Source organism: Pelobates fuscus, chromosome 2 (genome assembly GCF_036172605.1).
Source record: "Pelobates fuscus isolate aPelFus1 chromosome 2, aPelFus1.pri, whole genome shotgun sequence".
NCBI classification, from domain to species: domain Eukaryota; kingdom Metazoa; phylum Chordata; class Amphibia; order Anura; family Pelobatidae; genus Pelobates; species Pelobates fuscus.
Genome location: NC_086318.1, coordinates 450356004 through 450361727, shown reverse-complemented (window position 1 = coordinate 450361727; position 5724 = coordinate 450356004). Strand labels below are relative to the sequence as shown.

The 5724-nt window shown below is 57.5% G+C and overlaps 1 protein-coding gene across 2 annotated transcripts in view; it reads left to right on the top strand.

Annotated features, from left to right (window-relative positions):
- The first annotated feature begins 3072 nt into the window (after positions 1–3072).
- The window catches only part of LOC134587654 (phosphofurin acidic cluster sorting protein 2-like), a 319708-nt gene continuing 317056 nt past the window's right edge, over positions 3073–5724 (top strand). The window contains exon 1 of one of the 2 annotated variants that reach the window (XM_063444209.1): positions 3073–3190. The gene's annotated coding sequence lies outside the window, so the exon portion shown is untranslated. The remainder of the gene's footprint in view (positions 3191–5724) is intronic. The other variant, XM_063444208.1, reaches the window with a different exon arrangement.

Here is a 5724-nt window from a genome sequence, read left to right as displayed (position 1 = left end):
CTCTGCCTAGGGCACTATAGTGGTCGGTCAGTTCTGGGCTTAAATTTGAGGTTTGTAGGCATTTTGATTATAAGTCAGCAGGAGCTCCTTCTGCCTGCGACCGTCCAGCTCGGCGGTCCGGCCCTGCCCCCAAAGTTGTTGTTTTTTAACTTTTAAAAACTTTGTGTCTGTCAGGGACACAAAGTTTCAAACGATCCGTCTCTCTCCACTTCTAATCACACACAGAGGTGGAGGATCAGAATTCCCAGCAGCACTGATCGCTGTGACTGGCTGTCACAGCGATCACATGTGCTGGGACAGTGCTATTGGCTGTTGCTGGGCTTCCTCAAACGCCGAGGCACCCAGCAACAGCGTTAACCCCACGATTGCCGCAATCTGGCTTTAACTTTAGTAACTGACGGAAATTTTCCGTCAAGCATCCTTAAGGGTAGGTCTGCCTTGACGGAAAATTTCCGTTGAGCGTTGTTAAGGGGTTGAAAAGAATATATGTTATAGGCATGCCACATTCCCTTTAACACTCCTCTACTGTCAATATTACCCAACACAGACATATATAACTGACAGAGAAAGCTGCCCACCCCATACCAACCTCACTCACCCTGATTCAGCCTCCCTGAACCCATTCCGACTAACACTTACATGCTATTTTAGGCTCCCTGCCACCCACCATCATTTTAGACTGATTCCCTCACTCTAACATGGCACCTAAATCTCCTCAGATATTGGCCACACCATGATTCAGCCACTATTTCCCCTCCCCTTTTAGCATCCTTGAACCCCCTCGCTCTGATTCAGATACCTTACCGCAGTTTAGATCCCTTGAATCTGCACATTCTAATTCAGCCACCCTCCCCTATTTTAGTTTCCATTAACCCAACATTCTGATTCAGCCTCCCTTGTCCGTTTTCGATTCTGTGAACCCCCCACATTCTGATTCAGCCTCAATGAACTCCCCCCCCTCATTCTGTCTATCTGCTCCCCCCCACCCCCTCATTCTGTCTATCTGTGTAACGGAATGCAGTATTATAGTCCACGATCTCCGTTGGTATCTCAGGTAATCCACAGTCAGAGTAGAAAGCACGGCAATATTCCCAATCCTCCCAATAACCGGACGAAACACAGTTTGGGAGTCAACTAACTTGCTTTATTCACAGACTTCCATATTTATGCAGTTCCCCTTGCAAGGGGTTTCCTTACAGTTGTTACAGGGAATTTCTCCCATCAGGCAGTATGATTATCCCAACAGGCATTGCTGCACGAGAAGGATACTCCCACTAAAATGGACGATTAAGTGGATTATCTCCTCGTGCAGCAAAACTGGCAATTTATACAGAAATCCATATTTTACACAATTTTAATCGCTTTTATACGAATGACCGTTCGGTAGATAGCTGGGGTCGGTGGGCACATTTAGTGAGAATACCGCTCCGATCCCAGCTAAACTAACCGAACGCCGCACCAAATACATTTAACCATCGAGTTCGGTTTGAAACTACCGAACATCGATGGGGAACAGAATGTGGCGAACGCGGAGCTCCCGAACGCTCTGGAAGTCCAGCGGTGTTCGGATCATTGAGTAGCCGTTTTCAGTTCCAGGCTCTCGACGACCGAACACCGCTGCAGAGACGAAGGATCCAAGATGGCCGACCGCCGCATGGTCGGTAGCCGAACGACGGCCACCTAGGAGAGCCTATAATTACCGTTTGCAACATTGTTGCAATCGGTTAATTGGTGCCACACGACTTGTGAGTGTGTGGTCTACCTGGGGAGCCCGCATTCGTCTGGCGAACGGCCTGGATAGCCGTGTTTCGTCGAACGAAAGGTTTGCATGCTGGTAGCGTACGGCGGCCAGCATGCGAACGGCCATAATACATTACATACACAGTTCAAGATATACAGTACACATTCAGCCTACGGACAACCTTTAGTAACTATAGTCCAGAAGTGGCTAAGTTTGCCACAATCTGCTCCCCCCCCACTGCCTCATTCTGTCTATCTGCTCCCCCCCCCTCATTCTGTCTATCTGCTCCCCCCCATTCCGTCTATCTGCTCCCCCCCCCCATTCTGTCTATCTGCTCCCCCCCCCTCCTCATTCTGTCTATCTGCTCCCCCCCCCTCCTCATTCTGTCTATCTGCTCCCCCCCCCCTCCTCATTCTGTCTATCTGCTCCCCCCCCCCTCCTCATTCTGTCTATCTGCTCCCCCCCCCCTCCTCATTCTGTCTATCTGCTCCCCCCCCCTCCTCATTCTGTCTATCTGCTCCCCCCCCCCCCTCATTCTGTCTATCTGCCCCCCCCCCCTCATTCTGTCTATCTGCCCCCCCCCCCTCATTCTGTCTATCTGCTCCCCCCCCCCTCATTCTGTCTATCTGCTCCCCCCCCCCCTCCTCATTCTGTCTATCTGCTCCCCCCCCCCTCCTCATTCTGTCTATCTGCTCCCCCCCCCCTCCTCATTCTGTCTATCTGCTCCCCCCCCCCTCCTCATTCTGTCTATCTGCTCCCCCCCCCCTCCTCATTCTGTCTATCTGCTCCCCCCCCCTCCTCATTCTGTCTATCTGCTCCCCCCCCCCTCCTCATTCTGTCTATCTGCTCCCCCCCCCTCATTCTGTCTATCTGCTCCCCCCCCCTCATTCTGTCTATCTGCTCCCCCCCCCCTCCTCATTCTGTCTATCTGCTCCCCCCCCCCCTCCTCATTCTGTCTATCTGCTCCCCCCCCCCTCCTCATTCTGTCTATCTGCTCCCCCCCCCTCATTCTGTCTATCTGCTCCCCCCCCCCCTCATTCTGTCTATCTGCTCCCTTAATTCGCTCTCTCTTTCCCTCAGTCTAATTTGGCGCCAATTCTCCTCAGGATTCGCTAATAAGCACTGGACGAGCACGCCCACAGCCACGCCCATTTCCACAGGGCCATGGAGAATGATTCCTTAGGCCGTGATTGGCTGAAGAGAAAACATGAGCTTTAGCTCCGCCCCTGTCAAAGCTTACCTTAGTCTCTTTAAGAAGTTCAACCAATCACAATCCACGCCTTCGGAACGTGATCCACGCCCATTTATCAGACAGCTCTAAAGACGTAATTATCCATTCCGTCCAATCGGGAGCCGGAGTCTAGTATCTCCCATAAGCCACGCCCTCTTTGGTACCCGGCTCTAGGACACGCCCACTGGAGCTCACTGAGGCGGATTCTCGCGGAGCCGGTAAGGGATGGAATTATATCGCGATTATCGCCGACTGTGACGTCATAACAGACACTGACTGAGAGATACAGTGACTGGCAGGGTGTGTGTGTGGGGGGGGGGGAGATACAGTGACTGGCAGGGTGTGTGTGGGGGGGGGGAGATACAGTGACTGGCAGGGTGTGTGTGGGGGGGGGGGGGAGATACAGTGACTGGCAGGGTGTGTGTGTGTGGGGGGGGGGGAGATACAGTGACTGGCAGGGTGTGTGTGTGTGGGGGGGGGAGGTTACAGTGACTGGCAGGGTTGTGTGTGTGTGGGGGGGAGATACAGTGACTGGCAGGGTGTGTGTGTGTGGGGGGGGAGATACAGTGACTGGCAGGGTGTGTGTGGGGGGGGAGATACAGTGACTGGCAGGGGTGTGTGTGTGTGTGGGGGGGGGAGATACAGTGACTGGCAGGGTGTGTGTGTGGGGGGGGGAGATACAGTGACTGGCAGGGTGTGTGTGTGGGGGGGGGAGATACAGTGACTGGCAGGGTGTGTGTGGGGGGGGGGAGATACAGTGACTGGCAGGGTGTGTGTGGGGGGGGGGAGATACAGTGACTGGCAGGGTGTGTGTGTGGGGGGGGGGGGGAGATACAGTGACTGGCAGGGTGTGTGTGGGGGGGGGGGGAGATACAGTGACTGGCAGGGTGTGTGTGTGTGGGGGGGGGGGAGATACAGTGACTGGCAGGGTGTGTGTGTGTGGGGGGGGGGGAGATACAGTGACTGGCAGGGTGTGTGTGTGTGGGGGGGAGATACAGTGACTGGCAGGGTGTGTGTGTGTGGGGGGGGAGATACAGTGACTGGCAGGGTGTGTGTGTGGGGGGGGGGGAGATACAGTGACTGGCAGGGTGTGTGTGTGGGGGGGGGAGATACAGTGACTGGCAGGGTGTGTGTGGGGGGGGGGAGATACAGTGACTGGCAGGGTGTGTGTGGGGGGGGGGAGATACAGTGACTGGCAGGGTGTGTGTGTGTGGGGGGGAGATACAGTGACTGGCAGGGTGTGTGTGTGTGGGGGGGGGGAGATACAGTGACTGGCAGGGTGTGTGTGTGTGGGGGGGGGGGAGATACAGTGACTGGCAGGGTGTGTGTGTGGGGGGGGAGATACAGTGACTGGCAGGGGGTGTGGGGGGGGGGGAGATACAGTGACTGGCAGGGTGTGTGTGGGGGGGGGGAGATACAGTGACTGGCAGGGTGTGTGTGGGGGGGGGGGGAGATACAGTGACTGGCAGGGGTGTGTGTGGGGGGGGGGGGGAGATACAGTGACTGGCAGGGTGTGTGTGTGGGGGGGGGGGGGAGATACAGTGACTGGCAGGGTGTGTGTGTGTGGGGGGGGAGATACAGTGACTGGCAGGGTGTGTGTGTGTGGGGGGGAGATACAGTGACTGGCAGGGTGTGTGTGTGTGGGGGGGAGATACAGTGACTGGCAGGGTGTGTGTGTGTGGGGGGGGGGGAGATACAGTGACTGGCAGGGTGTGTGTGTGTGGGGGGGGGGGAGATACAGTGACTGGCAGGGTGTGTGTGTGTGGGGGGGGGGAGATACAGTGACTGGCAGGGTGTGTGTGTGTGGGGGGGGGAGATACAGTGACGGCAGGGTGTGTGTGTGTGGGGGGGGGGGAGATACAGTGACTGGCAGGGTGTGTGTGTGTGGGGGGGGGGGGGGAGATACAGTGACTGGCAGGGGGTGTGGGGGGGGGGGAGATACAGGGACTGGTGGGGGGGGGGGAGATACAGTGACTGGCAGGGTGGTGTGTGGGGGGGGGGGGAGATACAGTGACTGGCAGGGGTGTGGGGGGGGGGGAGATACAGTGACTGGCAGGGGGTGTGGGGGGGGGGGGAGATACAGTGACTGGCAGGGGGTGTGGGGGGGGGGGAGATACAGTGACTGGCAGGGGGTGGGGGGGAGATACAGTGAACTGGCAGGGTGTGTGTGTGTGGGGGGGGGAGATACAGTGACTGGCAGGGTGTGTGTGTGTTTTGGGGGGGGGGGGAGATACAGTGACTGGCAGGGGTGTGGGGGGGGGAGATACAGTGACTGGCAGGGGGTGTGGGGGGGGGAGATACAGTGACTGGCAGGGTGTGTGGGGGGGGAGATACAGTGACTGGCAGGGGTGGGGGGGGGGGGGAGATACAGTGACTGGCAGGGTGTGTGTGTGGGGGGGGGAGATACAGTGACTGGCAGGGTGTGTGTGTGTGGGGGGGGGGAGATACAGTGACTGGCAGGGTGTGTGTGTGTGGGGGGGGGGAGATACAGTGACTGGCAGGGTGTGTGTGTGTGGGGGGGGGGGGGGAGATACAGTGACTGGCAGGGGGTGTGGGGGGGAGATACAGTGACTGGCAGGGGGTGTGTGGGGGGGGGGAGATACAGTGACTGGCAGGGTGTGTGTGTGTGGGGGGGGGAGATACAGTGACTGGCAGGGGGTGTGGGGGGGGGGGGAGATACAGTGACTGGCAGGGTGTGTGGGGGGGGGGGGGAGATACAGTGACTGGCAGGGTGTGTGGTGGGGGGGGGGGA